Genomic DNA, 21,464 nt, shown 5'->3' on the forward strand with positions numbered 1-21,464 from the left:
CATAAAAAGAACACCCTAGGACTCTAATAAAGCCCTCTAAAGTCACCTTAAACTTAAAATTCGAATTTAATCTAATTAAACCCTTCATATGATAATTTTATGCAAGGGGATGTAACTTAAACATGTCTAATCTGTTAGAAATGAGGTTGGATGTCTTTTTTCAATATCTAAAATTGACTTGCCACTTATACACCTAACAATACAAGTGTCAAGTGACATTATAAAATATACACTTAACATTGTGAGTGGAAAATCTAATCCAACACACTCATTCACATTACACTCACAAAGTAAAATATTAAACAATGAAGCTAAGATCTTTTCATTAGATGTAGCCTTGGCATTCTCAGTAGATACAAAGGTATAGCCTTGGTTCTCCGTTTTACCATGGTTATATTTCCTGCACACTCAAACCGTATATCAATAGTCCAAGATATATAAATCAAAATGCATATATAAATCCTAAATTAATTTAATATTCATAATTGAATTAAAATATAAAATTTATCTGAATTGAATTTCAAATAATATTTTTCCATTTCCATAATACTAACAAAATCAACTAAGCATGATTTGACCATTTGCAACATTTCATGATTTTCAAACATATGATCCATCTAATCCTTGCATTCAAACATAATTTCACACTCCTCAATAAAATAACCAGCCAAGTACATGAATGTAAATAATCATCAAGCATCATCAATAAGTTCTAACATCCTAAATAATTATCGTAAATATAAAGCATCCCATAATAAAACAGTCTGAAAAATAATCGAAAATAGGTCCGACATATAAAAGGGTCTCAAAATATAAAGATAAACTACTATGATGAACTAGGTTGAGGCCTCACACTAACTTAAATCAACTACAAAAAGAAAATAACAAATTAGATTTATGAAAGAAATAATCAAACATTATATAAAATTTCATAAAAAGAACATAATTATTTAAATATGTTTGATTAATTAATTTTCTATATCTAATTTTAAGTTTGAATTAAAAATGCATACAAATCACAATAACACAAAAGTATCATACATAGTACCAAGACAATATTGAAAATTCTCATAGTGCATGTTAATATAATATAATAATAATAATAAAAACCTCTTACGCAATAAAACTATTTTTAATATTTTATTCTAAATACTTTTGAATTTTCATTGATAAAAAGTGTACATGGGTGAAAATGTTTCCCTTCATTCTTTGACTGATTTAAAAAGGTCATTATCTAAAGTATTAATAGCCCAAACATGAGTCAGTCATAGGTATACTAAAAAGTAGAACTTTGGGTGTCTGATCCGTCCTCACGGTTAAGTGTTGTGTTTCCGTAAGAAGCTAAATTTGATATTGTTGTCTTAGTTTGATAGGAGTAGTTGTGTTTGTTTTGAAATTGTCTTGAATGGTCCTCAGTAGATTGGACACATGTCTCATAGTGGGGCATGCTTCAAGTGAATCCCTTGAACACAACAATCCATGTCGCATCAATGAAATTAGGCACTCCTCATTCATCTTTTGGTCAATCCCTTCCTCTACAATGCTTCTATCAACCACTTCAGTAGCCCTTCTTAGAAATGCCATCTTCACCCACTTACACAGATTCACATCCCCATTGAACATATTGTCAGTTGGCTACCTCATTTTTAGCATTTCCAATATAAAAACTCCATGGCTATAAACATCTCCTTGAGGAAATATCATGCCACTCAATCCATATTCTACAATCAAAACAATGGTATAACTATTTTATTTGTTACACAATACAAATACTATGTAAGGAAGCAAAGGTGAGTGAAATTGCTTCCTACACTAATCTTTGAGAGGACAATTATGCAAATTCAACTAACTATTGTAGAGATCTCAAGAAATGCATAATATCTTAATCAAAATAACAAAGAACACATAACACAATGATTAGCATGGGGAAACTATTCTGGGAGAAAAGCCCCACCCACTAAAACTCGAACAATGTATTATCAAACCAAGATGATTACAATACACTTACAATGCAAGTTCTTACATGAGTGCATCACCACAACTCAAACTCAAAGAGACTCCTTCTAGCACTAGTCTTGCAAACTGAACTCAATTACACAAACACCTCCCCAAGCCCTCCTTTTATAGTGATTTTACAGCCTGGAAACCACTTCTGATTTTACAAAACCATGGGCAAAACTACCATGCCACATGTTACCCATTTTTGACATTTACATTTTCAATATGGAAAATCAACCAGGTTAAAATAGTAAACCCGTCCACAATTTTGTCTCTTAGTCTAGAACCCCATAAAAGTCACAAAATGAGTCATCAAGGCCCTAAAAATGACCTACCTATATTCTACTATGAACAAGACTCATTTTTGATAAGTCACTAACCAATTTCCAATGTATAAACAAATGGAAAACTTCCACAAAAAAATTCTAGAATTTTCCAAAAGAAGGTTGCAAGATTGAGACACATGTTCCCAACATTCTCCCACTTGTCGAACACCTTGCAAGAGTTAGGGGATCCTAAATATCATGGACTTAATTTCTAGGGGCCAAGAGGCCCATAGACTCTTAACACCATATGAATTTCTCTATGCTCATGGGCTTAGTTAATACATCAATAACATTCACCAAAGTCTCCACCTTTTCTAGCTTCACCTTACTATCCTCGACCATATCTCTCACAAAATGATATTGCACATCAATGAGCTTGGTCTTCACATGAAAAGTCTGGTTCTTTGCTAGGTAGATTACACTCTGGCTGTCACTATAAATTATCACTGCACCCTATTTGAACTCTATATCTGAACATAATCTCTTTAGCTAGATGGCTTATTTTTAGGCATGAGTAGCTGCCATATACTCTACCTTAGTAGTAGGAAAAACAACCACAACCTTTCACTTACTCATCCAATGGATTGCACTAACAAATAATGTAAACACATATGCACTGGTGGATCTTCTTCTACCAACATCATAGCCCAATATGAATCCACATAGCCTTAAATATCAAAGGAATGCTCGTTTCCTATTCCATGAAAACATATTGAGTGCTCTAAGGTACATTGCAAGTATTTGAAAACTCTTTTTGCTGCATCCCAATGCACTCTTCCTAGATTAGACATATAACAGGAAACTACTCCCACTGCTTGGGCAATGTCTAGTCTTGTACAGACCATAGCATACATCAAACTTCCAACAGCACTCTGATATGGTACTCGACTCATCTCTTCCATCACCAATGGGGATGTAGGACACTATGAGCTAGAAAGCTTTGTTCCCATAGTAACAGGAATACTCAATGGTCTTGAATCCTACATATTAAATTTTTTTCAAAATAGTACCAACATACTTACTCTGGCCTAGCCAAAGTTTTTTGTTCTATCTATCTCTTATAACCTCCATTCCCAAAATGTGCCTAGCTGCACCAAGATCTTTCATTTCAAACTTTATCAAGAGTTGAGATTTTAACTCTACAATCAAACCTTTTCCTTTGCTAATAACCAACATGTAATCGACATACAAGGAAATAAACAAGAAACCATCGCCATCAAAGTTGAAATATATATAGTGATCAGATTTAGATCACACAAATCTCAAACTCAACACATATGTATCAAACTTTTGGTACCACATCCTAGGACTCTTTTTTAAACCATACAAAGATTTCTTCAATTTATTGACCAAATGAAATTTACGTTTCACCACATAGTGCTCTAGTTGTGACATGTAAATTTCTTCCTCCAAATCTCCATGAAGGTGTTAGCTTAAAGAATAAATTTGACAACTGAGTGTCAATACACTTAACCAAGATCAAGAGTAAGTTTCGAGTAAGTTGAAGTGTCGAGCTATATCAAGTAAGTGCTGAGTGTAACAGTGTCGAGTGTAACAAGTGCCGAGTGTAACAGGTGTTGAGTGTAACAGGTGCTGAGTGTAACAGGTGCCGAGTGTAACAGGTGCCGAGTGTAACAAGTGCCGAGTGTTAACAAGTGTCGAGTGTAACAAGTGCCGAGTGTAACAAGTGTCGAGTGTTAACAAGTGCCAAGAGCAACAAGTGTCGAGTGTTAGCAGGTGTTGAGTGATACACTTTTGTTTAGGTGCCGATCTATCCAGGAAACAACATGTGCCGAGTATTAGCAATACTTTGAGAGCCGAGTAACTTAGTAGATCAGCATAAAAGTTTGAAATTGCACGAACTATGATGCAAACAATTTTTCCAGCCGACATAAGGTAAACTTTCAGGGATTTAATGATAAAATCGAATCTTTTATTTTTTCCATGCAATTCACATGCAGCCAATAAGAAAAATGATAAAGGCATGCAACCAATCAGTAAAAGATAAGTATTGAGTGGAAAATTGAGATTCAATATGGATCGTAGATCCAAAACAAACCCTAAGTCTTTGAATTCTTTATAAGGAAGACGAAATTTCATTGTAAATATATATGAGAGGACATACAAGGGTGTATAAGGAAATCAATTTTTAAAAGAAAGGGTTATCAGATCACAAAGGATCAAGATCAGAGAAGGCGGAAAAGGAGCTTGCATTCAACAATCAAGGATTGTAATCTATCAGGTTTATTGCATCTAATACTCTCCAGCAATTGTATTAGAATGAAAATCCTATGGTGATAGGTTAGCTTTACAGCTATTTTGTAGAACCTTTTGACTAGGTGATTAAAATCCTTTAGCAAGGTGACACTTCATGTTAAGTGTTTGAAAATTCTCTAACCAGGTCACTATTAATACAGTGTAAAGCCTTTAATAGGGCAAACCATCAGAAGTGGTTGAACAATATTGCTGCAGTAAATTTTGTAAGTATCATCCCCACCCCAGTTTTATCGTCTTATTCTTGGAGGGTTTCTAGGTTACCAAATTCTAGTGTTATTATTTATTGATGCATGTGTTTTGTTACATGTTTATTTGATGTATTTACATGCATGCAATTTACTTTCAGTTAAAAGTTTTATTGGCTAAAGTGTGATACTTATGATTCACCCCCCCCCCCCCCCCCCTCTCATAAGTACTCTTTCCATATTTGAATATTCCAACAATTGGTATCAGAGATCATCCAGGTTCTCACAAGGAAAAGCCTAATAGCTAGGAGGAAAAGATCTAAAGATGGAAGCTTTCAAACTTGGAAAGATCATTGAAAATCAGGTGATAGATGTGCAACTTTCTTTGCATAGCTTGGAGGAATTTAGAAAAAAATTGAGAAACTCATTAAAAAAAAGGAAGGATCTAGCCATAGCTGAAAATGATATACACTACAAGGAGATTGATACCACCAATATATTTTCTAGTGGAGACACTAAAGAGTTTGATGTAGCAATAACAGAACTGATGGAGAAAAATAAAATTCAAGCAGATGAGATAGGATCTCTCAAAATGGAACATGAATCACAGGCTATAATGATATGTGAAATTACTAAACAAAAGAAAAGAGCAGTTGATGATAAGGTCATGATGGAAAATGACAAAAGGAATCTTGCAAACAGACTTAAAGAAAAATGCACTAAATTGACAAGGATCTCAAACATGCAGATGGATACACTTGCTCAAATGATGAACCTTCATCATGAACTCAATATTAAAGATATTGAGATCTCTACTTTGAATATGCAGAAGGAACAAATGCAGAATGAATTGAATAGAGAAAGAGAGGTGGCAAAAAATCTCAACAAATCAAGTGAAGCCATCAAATACTTTGAGAAAATATTGAAATCTCCAAGATCAACCCATGATACAATAGGGCTTGGATATAACAGCACTGAAGTTGGAGAATCATCAAAGAGTGCAGAACAAAGAAGTGAAAAAGGTAAAGATGTTAAACTTATATATCATTTCTGTGGAAAGAAAGGACATACATCTAATGTCTGTAGAAGCAAGAATGCCCATCAGCATGATAAATCCAAAAGTGTAAATCATTGTCATAAATGCAAGAAGCAAGGACATCAAGCATATGAATACAAAACCCAAACTATTAAGACATCAAGATTTGATGGACATTGTTATAATTGCAAAAAGTATGGACATAGAGCTTTTGAATGTAGATCAAAGTCTATGTGGACAGTAAATCAACCAGCAAAGACATCAAACCATGAATTTTGGGATTACAACACTAGGTACAGTTGTCACTATTGTCAAGAATATGGACATATCCCACAAAACTGCATAAGAACACATTTTAGAGGGAACTATAAAAGATGGTTGAGTCAAACTACATGCTTCAGTTGCTTAAAAACTGGTCATGTCAGCAAGAATTTCCCAACAAGGTCAAAGGCATCAAGTTTTGAGTTCAGCAATGGAAAGGAAAAGATAGATGTTGGACATATCAGAAGTGAAATGAATAAGACATGGAGGAAGAAAGATGAGTATAGCACATCAAGTGTAGAGATCACTTCACCTAATAGGTCAAGTGATCACACTTCATCAAATTAAGCAAAGAATAAGTATGTGGGATTGATAAACCAAGTTACATCATAGATCAGTCCCAAGACATAGAAGAACTGCAAAAATGAAATCAGCATAAGCAAAGATGCTAAGTCAAAATTGAGAACTTTGCAAAGATCTGTCAAAGTTGTCTTCAGGAGCCGAGTTGCTAACAATGACCGAGTTGATAGTTGATGTCGAGCTGTGAAATATCATAGGAGCCAAGTAAAGTAAAACACAATGAGAGCTGAGTCATGTCAAAACCTTGCAGGTGCCGAGTAGATAGTTGGCAACGTACTAAGCATTTATTACTCTATTTTGAAGAGTACATAAATCTAATTTTTGATCATTTTCCCACCATTCAAACAAGAAGCAAAACCAAGAAGAGCGGAGAAGATCAAGATCAGCTCAAAAGCCATTTGTGAAGATTTCAATAGCGATTCAGGACAAGTTTCATCGATTTAAGGTATTTTACTTAAGTGTCGAGCTACGTAGGACTTATAAACTTGTTTAAATCATAAACCCTAGTTTGGAAAACAATGGCATCTAGGTCAGGAACCACTAAGGGTATAGAGAGTCATGAAGTACAGTTGGTTAGCAATGAAGTTAAACAACCTAAATTTAAGCCCATTCCAGAAGTAGCATACAAGAATGATCCTGCAGGTGCATTATCAGTTATTCCAAATAAAGTTGTTATGGTCCAAGGTGTTCGCAGATGTTATAACTGCAAAATTGGTGCCATAGGAGATTTAGAAATCTATAATGCATATGATAAACTATGTGAAAACAAAGTACTGAAAAATGAGTTTTCAATAATACAAAGAAAAGGATTAACCAAAACCCTAGCATTTTCGATTGTTTTCAAAACTGAATGGGTACGAATAGTTCTGAGCCAAATACATGATGGAGCTTTTTGGTTAGAGTTAGGGCTAGTAAAATTCACCAAGAAAACTATTCATAGGGTTACTGGTATTCCAACCCTAGATCGGCCAAAGACACTGCGAAGTGACAAAAGGGAAGTAATAGAGAAAAATACAAGTGCCAAATGGAACAATAGAGGAATGACTATCGACACAATCATAGATCCCCTACTAAATTTTGTTGTGAGAATCATTTCACATAAATTCTATCAATCAAGTAGGTTAAACAGTGTACCTTGTATAGCAGTTGATGTTGCATACAAGATAACCAAAAGGGATCACACTTATGATTTAGCAGAGCTCATGTTTCAATAGATTAATGAAAATCTGGGAGCTATAAGGAAGAGCAAGGGAGCTCAATGCAAATTTGGATCAGTTTTGATGTGCATGTTTTTCTATCTGATGAAAGAATTTCCTTCTATGGGTAAGGTAAGATGGAATCCAGACAAAACAATTGTTGAACAAATAATTGGATACATTGAACAAATGGGTGAAAATTTTGATGCCCAAATGACTGATTACTTTGAGGACTTCAAAAAGTCCATGAAAAAAAGAATGAGAATTCCAGTCTCATTAACTGAGAAATATGAAAAAGACATTTGTTTTCTTATAGATATAGATTATACCTACATACAAGCAGTTATAACTAGAGTAAGATGTATTAGGCCACTAGGTTATGAACTTGATATTGATCAAGCTTCTACAACAATAACAACCCTACTTGTAGAAGAAGCTGATAAAAATGAAAAAAAAATTAGAACCTATGATGTTGTCAAATCAAAGGTGATAACAGATTTGAAGACTGCATCAGCAGTAAAGAAAAGAGAAAATGGTGAGACAAATCAAGAGAAAATTTGGCGTGGAAGAAGAAGAAACAATAGAAGAAGAAGGAGATAAACTTCAAGGTCTGACTCAAGGGTTAGGAGAAGATAAAGAGGAGAGTGTTGAGGTAGAAGAAGCCAAGGAAGCACCAGTTAAGAGAAAGACCACAACTCCTTCTACTCCTAAATCCAAGGGGAAGAAAGTAGCTGCTCCTGCACCAAAGAGACCTACCACAAGGGCTACAACACAAAAAGCCCAAGAGGAGGCAAAAGGGAAGAAGAAAGACTCAAAGAAGACTGTTGCTGAGTCAAAGAAAAAGAAATTTATTCCCCAACCTGAAACAAATGAGGAGAAAACAGAGTCAGAGGACAATAGTCAATTTCAAGTGGTAAGACACAAACCCCAGACTGCTATTGATAAATTATGTTCAAAAATTAGGAATGATGATTTAAAAGGTTTAAAGAACCTGAATTTTTCTAAGCTCACCAAAGAAGAGAAAAATAAATTAGAGAATCTGTGTATGCTATGATGGCTGAATATAAGCACACACCTCTAGAATTAGATGAATCTATGCCAAAAGAATTGTATAAAATTGTAGAGGATAAATGTCATTTTTGTTTACAAATGGAAAAAGAGATAAGGGAGTCAATATTAGCCAGATTATTGCCTGATTTGACTAAAGATCAAGTAACAAATGTAGTAAAAAGGCATAATAACAGATTCACTCCCAAGTATAGAGCATTCAGCATATTGCAGAATAAAATTGAAGAGGTAGTTACTAAATCCACAAGATTGTGGAAAATAGTTTACAAGAAAATAGAAGATGTATATAATGAAGAATATAAGGTAGAGGAAAGTGCCAAGACAAAGGAAAAGAAGGTGTTAGGAACCAAAGAAAAAGAGAAGGAACTAGTGGAGAAGAAGAGTAAAGAAGAAAAGGAAGAAGAGGCACATACTGAGGAGAAAGAGGAAGAGAAAGATACAGCTGAGCCACAAGATCAAAGTATGCAAGACATATGGGTATCTCCTCCTAGTCCTCCTCATGCCACCATCACACATATAGATATCATAAAAATAAAAGATGTTACAGACACTTCAAAACCAAACATCAATCCATTAACTGCAGAGGATATAGAAATCCTTGACCAATCATCACTAGTAGAAAAATTAAGTTCAAATCTTGTATTGGTCAATGTTGATGAATTACAGAATCCAGAAGTTAAAACAGAGATAGTCAAGGTAAAAGCACAAGTGCCACCTTTGACCATACAAACTACTAGTATTCTATTTCTTCCACCACCACCTCCACCAAGTATAGTCACTTATACACCTCAAATGTCGAGTACAATAGAAAGGGAAATAAAATAAAAATTTGAACAACCAGCAAGTTCAACCCCACCTAGCGATCATAAAAGGGATATTTAAGCTGAAGAAAAAGATGAAACAAAGAAGAAGGAGGAGACTACAATACAAACACTGGTTGCATTACCAAAATTTGGTACTCCAACATAGACTCTTCAGTAGTCAAGCACAGATGGGTTACAACTACAAATCAGGACACCAGGCTCGAGCTCATCAAAGGCAGTCAGGAAACTTCACTATGGAGTTCCTAAGCTTGATGAAGAAATAAAGATCCCATATTATGAATTTAGCACTCTTACTGAAGAAAAGATTAATGAAATTCAGAGTGCATTGGACAAAAGAAGGAGACAAGAAGCACTAAGAAAAGATTACAAGCATAAGCTTACCTTGAATGAAATTAAAGATATATTCACAGAAGCTTTTTGCTTACAGTCTCCAAATGAGTCAAGACCAATTATAGAGAAACTATCTGATATAGTTGACTAGGTGACCAATGAAGACCAGGAAACAAATGCCAGATTGCTTGAATGGTCAGTAAGGAAGTTCCAAGGTAAGGTAAATAGTAAAATATCTGGTGATATAGCACTGTCACAAGAAGAGATGGGAAAGAAAGTTATAATAGTTAAAATTGTACTAGGAAACATCTTTTCCCTGTACAACAAGTTGTGTGATTTTTCCACATTCACATAGGACACTAGCCAAAAAATACTGAGCTTGGAAAACAATCTGAAAATTTTTAGCATGCAACTCCCCACAAATCTAGCTCAGAGTGAGAAGCATTTTTTCCAATCGCTTCACACGCAAAGAGAGTTAGTTGTCTTAGCAGCAGAGGAGGCAACCACAAAAGCTAAATTGATGCAAATTCAATCATCAATAACTCCTCATTTGGAACTACTTCACAAGGAGTAGATAAATGTAGAGACAATCCTCAGGAAAGACCCCAATCTTTCTTCATCTGATGGACTTGTACACCTAGCAGCAGAGATTTCCATCCAACATAAGACATTGGATGTCACATTAGCAAATTGGGATGTAGCTCTGAAGGTACTCCTTGAAGTAAATAGCACATTTTTGGCTAAGTATGGCATTTCATTGTAAGACCCTTGACATAAGTGTCAAAAAGGGGGAGAATAAGTAATAAGAGAGTAATAAGAAGTGATTAAGTATGGGGGAGTTAAGTACAAGAATGAAATGATAAGTATGATAAAAGGGGGAGATAGCAAATTTTGAATGTAGGATAAATTAACAAGTGTTAATAGGTGCTTAATTAATTGTTTTTGCCACTCATGTCAAAGGGGGAGATTGTTAGCTTAAAGAATAAATTTGACAACTAAGTGTCAATACACTTAACCAAGATCAAGAGTAAGCGTCGAGTAAGATGAAGTGTCAAGCTATATCAATGAAGTGCCAAGTGTAACAAGTGCTGAGTGTAATAGGTGCTGAGTGTAACAAGTGCCGAGTGTAATAGGTGTCGAGTGTAACAAGTGCCGAGTGTAACAGGTGCCGAGTGTAACAAGTGTCAAGTGTAACAGGTGCCGAGTGTTAACAAGTGCCGAGAGCAACAAGTGCCAAGTGTTAGCAGGTGTTGAGTGATACAATTTTCTTTAGGTGCCGAGCTATCCAGGAAATAGCATGTGCCGAGTATCAGCAATACTTCGAGAGCCGGGTAACTCAGTAGATCAGCATAAAATTTTGAAATTGCACAAACTATGATGCAAACAATTTTTGCAGCCGAAATAAGGTAAACTTTGAGGGATTTAATGATAAAATTGAATCTTTTATTTTTTCCATGCAATTCACATGTAGCCAATAAGAAAAATGATAAAGGCATGCAACCAATTAGTAAAAGATAAGTATTGAGCAGAAAATTGAGATTCAATACGGATTGTAGATCCAAAACAAACCCTAAGTCTTTGAAGTCTTTATAAGGAAGACTAAATTTCATTGTAAATATATATGAGAGGACATACAAGGGTGTATAAGGAAATCAGTTTTTAGAAGCAAGGGTTATCAGATCGCAAAGGATCAAGATTAGAGAAGGCGGAAAAGGAGCCTGCATTCAGCAATCAAGGATTGTAATCTATCAGGTTTATTGTATCTAATACTCTCCAGCAATTGTATTAGAATGAAAATACTATGGTGATAGGTTAGCTTTACAGCTATTTTGTAGAACCTTTTGATTAGGTGATTAAAATCCTTTAATAGGGTGACACTACATGTTAAGTGTTTGAAAATCCTCTAACCAGGTCACTATTAATACAGTGTAAAGCCTTTAACAGGGCAAACCATCAGAAGTGGTTGAACAATATTGCTGTAGTAAATTTTGTGGGTGTCATCCCCACCCTAGTTTTACCTTCTTATTCCTGGAGGGTTTCTGGGTTACCAAATTCTAGTGTTATGAGTTATTGATGCATGTGTTTTGTTACATGTTTATTTGATGTATTTACATGCATGCAATTTACTTTCAGTTAAAATTTTTATTGGCTAAAGTGTGATACTTATGATTCACCCCCCCCCCCCTCTCATAAGTACTCTTTCCATATTTGAATATTCCAATAGAAGGAAAGTAGTTTTCTGATGCAGGAGCATCCAGAGGTATAAGGCCAATCCTGTGTCACCCAAAAAAATGTACTTAGACTTAGTTTCTATTTCATGTATTTTCATTTTTGGATACCCATTTCGGTCAAATAAAGGTTCCAACTCTCACAGTTCAGCTATCAGTGTGCTAGAAAATCCCAAAAAAATAGGAGCATGCAATTTGGTCATCATTTTGGTGACCTAGAAGGAGCATTCCAGAAAAAGAATCAGGTCAAAAGGCCCCACGGTTTGAAAGTTATTGCAGTTTTTTGAGTTTTGGAGACCTCCTAAGAATGCTTCAAATTTAGGTTAGGGGCATTAAATGACCTTGAAAAGGGCCAAAAAATGGGGGATGAGTGAAGCTGGTCCATAGGGCTATAGAGCGCTTCAAGAGCTTTCCGAAAATGTAAATGCTTCGTCAATCAAAGCTACGGTTCAAAAGTTATGCCTCTCCAAAGTTCGGTTACCATTTCTGTATTCTTCTAGATTTGCACCAACTTCCAACGCAGCTTTTGGAACCTTCTATTTGGTCAATGAATGCCTACTAGCACTTTCTAGAATGTACTCCTAGTCCTTAACCCTCCGGGGTCTATTTAAGAAGATTTCTGGCATTGTAAAAGGTAGTTTGGAGTGGAGTTTGAGAGGAGATACTGAAAGGAGAAATTATCTCCAGATTTATGCTATTGTAAGCCCTTAAGGCATGTCTTGAAGTTTATTTTCTCTGTACTATTTGTACTAGCTTATTTTCTCAATTAATACAATTTCCCTTTTCTGTTGTGTCCATTCTGTTCTTGGGTTGTGTCCCCATCATTTTCACATCCATTTGCTTGATCTCTAGATCATAAGCTGCTACAATAGAAAGAAAAAATCTAATGGATGCCATCTTGGCTACTGGAGAAAAAATATCACCATAATATACTCCCTCAACCTAAGAGTAACCTTTTGCAACCAAACATGCTTTATACTTCTCAATTCTTCCATCTAAACCCATCTTCCTTTTGAACACCCATTTACATCCAACATGCTTCCATCTTTCAAGCAATGGTACAAGGTCTCATGTTTGATTCCTCTTAAGAGCTACCATTTCTTCATCCATGGCTATTTTCCAAGACTCTAAATCACTCATACCAAGAGCCTCTTCTATAGATATTGGTTTATCAATATTAGCATTCAATGCAAATATGCATCTCCAATCATCAGGAGAATACACATACCTTTCAGGTGGTTTCCTTTGTCTAGTAGATCTTCAAACAAGATCTGGTTCAGGTTCAAGAGGTTTAGGTTCATGATTACATTCTCCCTCTTCCTCTGATGATTCAAAACTTGTAGAGCTCTCTTCAACATCTTGTCTTTCTAAGGGCCTTGATTCATTCTCAGGTGTAGCCAAAAGTTGAATCACATCTTTCTTTTCTTCAATTTGTTCTAGCTACATTGTAATAGAAGAAGGCCTAGTTTTTGTAAAAATAATACTTTTAGAATAAAATAGTTTTTGTGTAATAGGATCCCAATGCTTTTATCCTTTCACACCATAACTATATTCAATGAAGATACATTTTATATCTTTTTGTCCAATTTTGTTTTCTTCTCCTTTAGCACATGAGCACATGCCTCACAACCAAACACTCTTAGATGTCTAAGTGAAGGCTTGTGGCCTGACCATGCTTCGATTGGCATCTTATCAACAAAAGCTGATGTAGGAGACCTATTTATTAGGTAGTAGGTAGTGGCTACAACTTCAACCTAGAACTTTTGTTCTAGTCCAACACCACTCAACATACTCCTAGCCTTCTCCATCAAGGTCATGTTCATTCTTTCTACAACTCCATTCTACTATGGAGAATACAGAGTTTTCTTCTCTCTTTTAATACTAGAATCTTTTAAAAATGTGTCAAAATCATTGGAGCAAAATTCACCACCATTATTAGTTCTCAAACATTTTATTTTCTTTCTAGTCTGGAATTCAACCATTACTTTAAATTCTTTAAAACGACTGAAAACTTTAGCTTTACTCCTAAGGAAATAAACCCATGTTATTATACTGAAATCATCAATGAAAGAAAAATAATAAAATGATCTACCAATAGAAGGAACATCAACTAGACCAAATACATTCGAATGGATTAGATCCAAAATACATGAAAACTTATGAGAGCTCAAGTAAAACTGAATGCAGTTTTGTTTACCATAGATATAATGCTCAGAAAAATCAAATTCAAGATTACAGTCATTTAACCCATCAAAAAGGTTCTTATTTTTCAAGGTTTGTAGACCCTTCTCACCTATGTGGCAGAGTCTTTGGTGCCATAACATGGTCTTCTCTACAGGCAACTTTGATTTAGAAGATAGAGCACCCTTGGGTACTTAAAAACCATGACCATCTATTGAAAGAGAAATCTTCTCCTTCTCCAATTGAGTAGTCCTTTTCACAATCTTATCAAAAGTACTATTGCACTTGACTGTGTGTACATTTAAGCTAGTACAATGTACCTAATCTACTTCCTCTTGCTATTACCATAGCACCTCTCACCATTTTTACACCTACTTCAAAAATCTATACATGTACACTCGCATCTATTAGCTTACTAACAGACAACAAATTCCTTGCTAGTCCAAGGATATGCAAGACACCATCAAATCTTCTAATTCTACCATCAAAAAATTTCACATGAATACTTCCATGACCAACAATATCAAATACTGAATTATCACCCAAATACAGCTTACCACCATCAAAATTTTCATACTTACTAAAATAGTTTCTATTAGGAGTCATGTGGAAAGATGCACTTGAGTCTATTAACCATGCATTTTCACCTGCATGAGTGGCCAAGGCTATGATGAAAGTATCTCCATCTTCCTTCTTAGACTCAAAATTAGAATCTTGCTTCTTCTTCTTCTTCTTTTTCTTCTCCTCTTTGCAATCTTTTTGGAAGTGTCTAGGTTTGCCACAATTCCAACAGATTGCCTTGGACTTACTAGGAGATTTTGATCTCCCTTTATTTTTGGACTTAGAGTGGCCATGCTGCTTTTTGTTCTTGCCTCTTTCTTTTGTTCTTCTAGAAACACTCAAAGTTTGTTTGGCATTCAGAGAGACCTTCCTTCTCATCTCCTCAGAGAGTAGAGAACCAACAACGTCCTCCATCTTCAAGACAATTGATGTGCTCGCTATAGCCATCAGAAGACTATCCCATGAGTTTGGCAAAAAACATAGCAAGATTTGACACCTTTCTTCTTCATCCATTGGCACCCCTACTGAGGTCAACTAAGTCACCAAGATATTAAACTTTTCCAGATGCTCAGAAATTTATCCACCTTCTTCCATTCTCAAAAATACAACTTCTTCCTCAAGAAAATATTATTCACAAGTGATTTCTCTTGATAGATCCCACTTAGCTTTTTCCAAAGCTTCTTTGTGGTAGGTTCTTCATGGACATTAATTAGAATCGAGTTTGCAAGACACAATCTAATGAGACCTTTAGCTTTTTTGTCTATCACATCATATTATGTAGCTAAAGTCTGATCTATGGGCCTCAACTTCTTCTCATCAATTGCATCCCATAGATCTTGATTAATCAATAGATCTTCCATCTTTAGCTTCCACATCTCAAAGTTTGTGCCAAAAAACTTTTCAACATTAGTTCTCCCTGACATGCTTGCCATATTTTCAATCCTACAACACAAAAATGAAAAACTCTACACAAGCTCCCACTCAAACCTTGATTAGTTCAAAAAACCCTGTACCCAACAAATAGAACCAAAAATGGCCAAGCTCTGATACCACTTGTAAGGAAGAAAAGGAGTGTAGAATCGCTTCCTATGCTAATCATTCAGAGGACAATTATGAAAATTCAACTAACTATTGTAGAGATCTCAAAAAATGCATAATAACATAATCAAAATAACAAAGAACACATAACATAGTGATTACCATGGGGAAACCCTTCCGGGAGAAAAACCCCACCCTCCAAAACATGCACAATGTATTATCAAACCAAGATGATTACAATATACTTGCAATGCAAGTTCTTATAGGAGTGCTTCACCACAACTTGAACTTGGAGAGACTCCTTCTAGTACTAGTCTTACAAGCTAAACTCAATTACACAAACACCTCCCCAAGCCCTCCTTTTGTAGTGATTTTACAACCTCGAAACCACTTGTGGTTTTACAAAACCATGGGGAAAACTACCATGCCCAATGTTACCCATTTTTGACATTTACATTTCCAATATGGAAAATCAACCAGGTTAAAATAGTAATCCCGTCCACAATTTCGTCTCTTAGTCTAGACCCCCATAAAAGTCACAAAATGAGTCATCAAGGCTCAAAAAATGATCTACCTATATTCTACTATGGACAAGACTCATTTTTAACAACTCATTAACCAATTTCCAATGTATAAAAAAGTAGAAAACTTCCATAAACAAATTATGGAGTTTCCCAGAAGAAGATTGCAAGGTTGAGACACATGTTCTCAACATACTATATGTTTTTCAGTAAAGTGGGTTTGTTGAGAAGTAATACCTAGTGCAATGTAGCCCATTCAACCTTTTAAATCAATTGTTGAAGTTACTAAATTGGCTGAAATTCTCCCCATCAATCTGGATATCCTGAAATCTAAAAGGTGAGCTATCATGCTCTCATCCAAAATAACATTGCTTGGTTTGATGTCACAGTGCACTATCTGCATGTAGTAATCATAATGAAGGTATTCTACAACATGGGCTATATCTATGGTTATGTTCAACAATTTTCTCAGTCCCAATCTATAATTCTCTTGATGCAAATGCCTTTCTAGGCTTCCATTAGGAAAATACTCAAATATTAAAGCTTTGAAGTCAGGATTGGAACATGTGGTTATGATTCTTGCGAGATTTTGGTGTCGAACTTTCTACAAAACCTTACACTCTTCTTTGAAAGTCTTTTCTAATTCTTCATGCATTGAGTTTATAACCTTGACAGCAACACATGTATGATTAGCCAAAATTCTCCTGTACACTTATCCAATGCTATTTTTTGATAACAGATTTGAGCTATGGAACCTACTGGTTGCTATGAGGAGCTCCTCATATGAGATCAATGGATGCTCTACATTATCAAGGCTTTTGTGAATTGCTTCTGATAGGTTGAATCTCTGTTTGGGTAAGTGTTTGCATGCCAACATTGTCAATCCAACTACTCCAAGAGAAAAACTGGCACTAGCAATAGAAACTCCAACCAGTAGTACTCCTGCAAAAGGTTTCTTCTTTTTAGTGGAAGACTGATTAGATTTTTCTAGTGTAAGGAAATCATTCCCTAATAATTAAAAACTATGTTCTTGTTGTGCAAGAGACTAGTAGGAATGATGTCTATTAATTAATTGCATGACAACTTCAATATTGTGAGACTCTTCATGTTTGATAATGATCCTAGAATATCTCTTCTCAAACTATTACTTGAAAGATCCAAGATTTCTAGAGTAATTAGGTTGGATAGAGAGCTTGGAATTTTTCCTTCCAGAAAATTGTGGCTGAGATTCAAAGCAATATGCAGCATATAAAAATATATAACTCCTTGTGGAATTGTTCCACTAAGTTTGTTACTACCCAATTGAAGCTCTAACAAGGACATGCTATACTATATATTCCCTGATATAATTCCCGATAGACAATTATTTTGTAAATGCAGATTTTGCAACTATAGAAGCTAAAATATTTGTGGGGATATGGGTCCTGATAAGAGATTGTAACTCAAATCCACATATGTTAGTGCTGGCATATTTGATAGCCCATCTAGAATATTTCCCACAAATTTATTATTTGGCAGCTTTATATACTACAACTACACAAGTTTGGGGAGTACATTGGCCAATGACCCCCCCAAGCCATTGTGTCCAAGATTAAGAAGCTGGAGTTTAGTATAGGTTCCTAACTACTTTGGAATTGATCCATTGAGAGAGTTGTTATTCATTTCTAGTTATGTCAAATTTGGGGCATTTGAAATTGTGGAAGGGATGCTCCCAGTCAAGTGGTTAATACCTAAGTGCAACCTATAAAAACTTCTTGAGAATTTCTGAGGTATCTCTGTAGAAAGAAAATTGGAGGTAAGGTTTAGAGTCTTGAGATTTCTCAGGGAAAACACATGTAGAGGAATAGACCCTGATAACATGTTGTAGCCAAGATCAAGAGATTCCAAATATGGGATAGTCATTAGCTCCTTGTGTATAGTTCCCTTCAAATTTATTTGATTAATTGCAAAGCTTGATAGCTTGGTGAGGGCTTTCAATGAGCTTGGAAAATTTCCAGAGAAGTTATTGGAAGACAAGACCAATGTTTCCAACTAAATGAGGTTGCTAATACTATCAAGAAACAAACCAATAAAATTGTTTCCACTGAGGTCAAGGTAAGTCAAATTGGTACATTCAATAAGCTCCTGAGGGGATCCCCCTCCAAAATGGTTATGAGAGGCATCTACTTTTTTCAATTTTACACCCCCAAAAGCCATTGATCCAACGAAATGATTGTATGCCACAATGAATGTCATGAGCTCTATAAATTTTAGGATTGAGGCCATTATCTTTCCTCTCAAATTATTGTGAGAGGAAAGGGAAGGAAGGAAACCTAACATGGCATTGAATCTTAGATTCAGGGAAACCAGGGTGGTGTAATACTTGATCCTCTCTTCAGATGGGGCTAACACAAAATTATTTGACAATTCAAGAACTCAAAGGACATGCAATTTACATACATATTGCCAAACATTTCCATTAAACCCAAGACTAGACAAGTTGAGTTCCACAACATTACCCTTATTTTCACTGCACTTTACCACAACCCATTGGCATGGGTCAGGATTTGATGCCACAAGTTTCTAGGTAGATGAATAAGGAGAAAGGTTTTTCATTACTTCAACTCATGTAGAATTGAGATCAAGTGCAAAGTACGACATAACACAAGAAAAAATAGAATGAGAATGAAAGTAAGATGTGCACAAAAATAATACCTCATCTTTGACATCTTAATCAATCCAAACTTAATCCTTTTTGTTGGGTAGGCATTAGCCATGTGCATTTTCTCGCCACAGACCTGTGCTAAAAGTGAATAGTATTGTAGGGCTAGTGCATATAAATAGATAGTACTTTATTTCTATAGAATTCATGGTGAGCTAGATAGAAATATCAAAAGTATTAAAAAGTTGTTGATTTCTAGTCAACTGCAACACAAAATCCTAGTCTTATGTATATTATAAACCATAGAAGATGAAAAGCATTAAAAAATGTTTTGATTCCCTATCAACTACAACATAAGTCTTGGGTCTTCTATATACCATAAATAATGTCTGGTCTTTCCAACCATACATAAATTAATGGACAATAGCAAAGTTTTGAGAGGTAGCATGGTCGATCCATGGTGGGTGTAGTGCTTCTTCAGTAGTTTGATATTTGTGTCAGTATTCCTCATGCTTTGAATGTGCTTGCATGACTCTAATCATGCTTAGCTTTTTCTTGTCAATTCCAACTGTCGATTCCCACAAGAAGGAGTATGAAACTTGTTATTAGTTTGATATTTGTGTCAATGTTCCTCATGCTTTGAATGTGCTGGCACAACTCTGACCATGCTTAGCTTTTGCCTATCAATTCCAATTTTTGGATCCCACAGGAAGGAGTATGAAACTTGTTATTAGTTTGATAATTGTGTCAGTATTCCCCATGCTTTGGATATTCTTGCATGACTCTAACCATGCTTAGCTTTTTCCCATCAATTCCAACTTTTGAGTCCCACGAGAAGGAGTATGAAACTTGTTATTAGTTTGATATTTGTTTTAGTATTCCTCATGCTTTGAATGTGCTTACATGACTCTGACCACACTTAGCTTTTGGTTGTCAATTCCAACTATCGGGTCCCACAGCAAGGAGTATAAACTTGTTATTAGTTTGATATTTGTGTCAGTAATCCTCATGCTTTGAATGTGCTTGCACGAGTCTGACCACACTTAGATTTTTCCAATTTTTGGGTCCCATGGGAAGGAGCATGAAACTTGTTAATAGTTTGATATTTGTGTTAGTATTCCTCATGCTTTGAATGTGCTTGCATGACTCTAACCACACTTAGCTTTTTCCTGTCAATTCCAATTGTCGGGTCCCACGGGAAGGAGTATGAAACTTGTTATTAGTTTGCTATTTGTGTTAGTATTCCTCATGCCTTGAATGTGCTTGCACAACTCTGACCATACTTAGCTTTTTCCAACTGTCAGGTCCCATAGGAAGGAGCATGAAACTTTTTATTAGTTTGATATTTGTGTCAATATTCCTCATTCTTTAAATGTGCTTACATGACTCTGACCACACTTAGTATTTGCCTATCAATTGCAATTGTCGGGTCCCACGGGAAGGAGTATGAGACTTGTTATTAGTTCCCGCCTTTGGCATGAAACTAGTGGAATCATTACATTTCATATTAGTTGTAAAAATCTAAAAATTTGAAGATATACTAATGTTTGCAAAAGTTGTATTAATTTGAATATTTTTTTGAAATTGAAAAATACATTTTTTTGAAAATTGTATTGGCCCATGATAAAAAAAGGCAATGAAAAAATATTCAATTTTCTCCAACAAAAATAAAAATATTTTCTAACAACTCTTTTAATGAATACATTAATTACAACTTTATTTCCACATTTTGACAAGTGGATTAACTTCTTTTTTTAATAATCATTTTTATCTTCCACCTCACAAATGAATGTCTAATCAATATTAATTATCCCTATCTATTTTCCTTACGAAGTTCAAATATAGAGTTAAATGTTTTATATTTCTTATTTTAAATATATTTATGATTACTTATCTTTTAATCAAATAATAGTTAAATGTTTTATATTTCTTATTTTAAATGTAATAAAGATAGTTTATGAAGAAGAAGTCATATGAATTTATAGAGTTAAATGTTTTTTAAGTTGTATAATTTAGGTATTTTAATCAAATATAGAGTTAAATGTTAAATTATATTTCTTATTTTAAATATATTTATTGTTAGTTTTGCATTTATGTTTATTTTTCTTTAAGTTTACACTATATTTTACTAGCTATCTTACCAAGTTCAAATATAGAGTTAAATGTTTTTAATTTCTTATTATATATATATTTCTTATTAGTTTTATGTTGATGTTTATTTTTGACAACTATAAAATGTTATTTTTTAAAGTTTTCTCTATGTTTTACTAGCTACTATTTTACAATTTTTCTTTTTTTATATATACCATTAATACTACCTCTCAAACTTATTACATATTTTGGTACTTTGATTTAAGTAATCAACAATTTTATTTTATTTTTATTTAAGTACGTGAAAAAGTTTATCACCAATGAGTGCTAACTGTTCTATTT

The 21,464-nt window shown here is 34.7% G+C and overlaps 1 pseudogene; it reads right to left on the bottom strand.

The window, feature by feature from the left end:
• Positions 1 to 1,276: 1,276 nt before the first annotated feature.
• LOC149554415 (uncharacterized) lies at positions 1,277 to 19,089 on the bottom strand (annotated as a pseudogene).
• Between the last annotated feature and the right edge of the window lie 2,375 nt (positions 19,090 to 21,464).

This window comes from Cupressus sempervirens, chromosome 5 (genome assembly GCF_028749045.1).
Source record: "Cupressus sempervirens isolate cs-2001-9-10 chromosome 5, ASM2874904v1, whole genome shotgun sequence".
NCBI classification, from domain to species: Eukaryota; Viridiplantae; Streptophyta; class Pinopsida; order Cupressales; family Cupressaceae; genus Cupressus; species Cupressus sempervirens.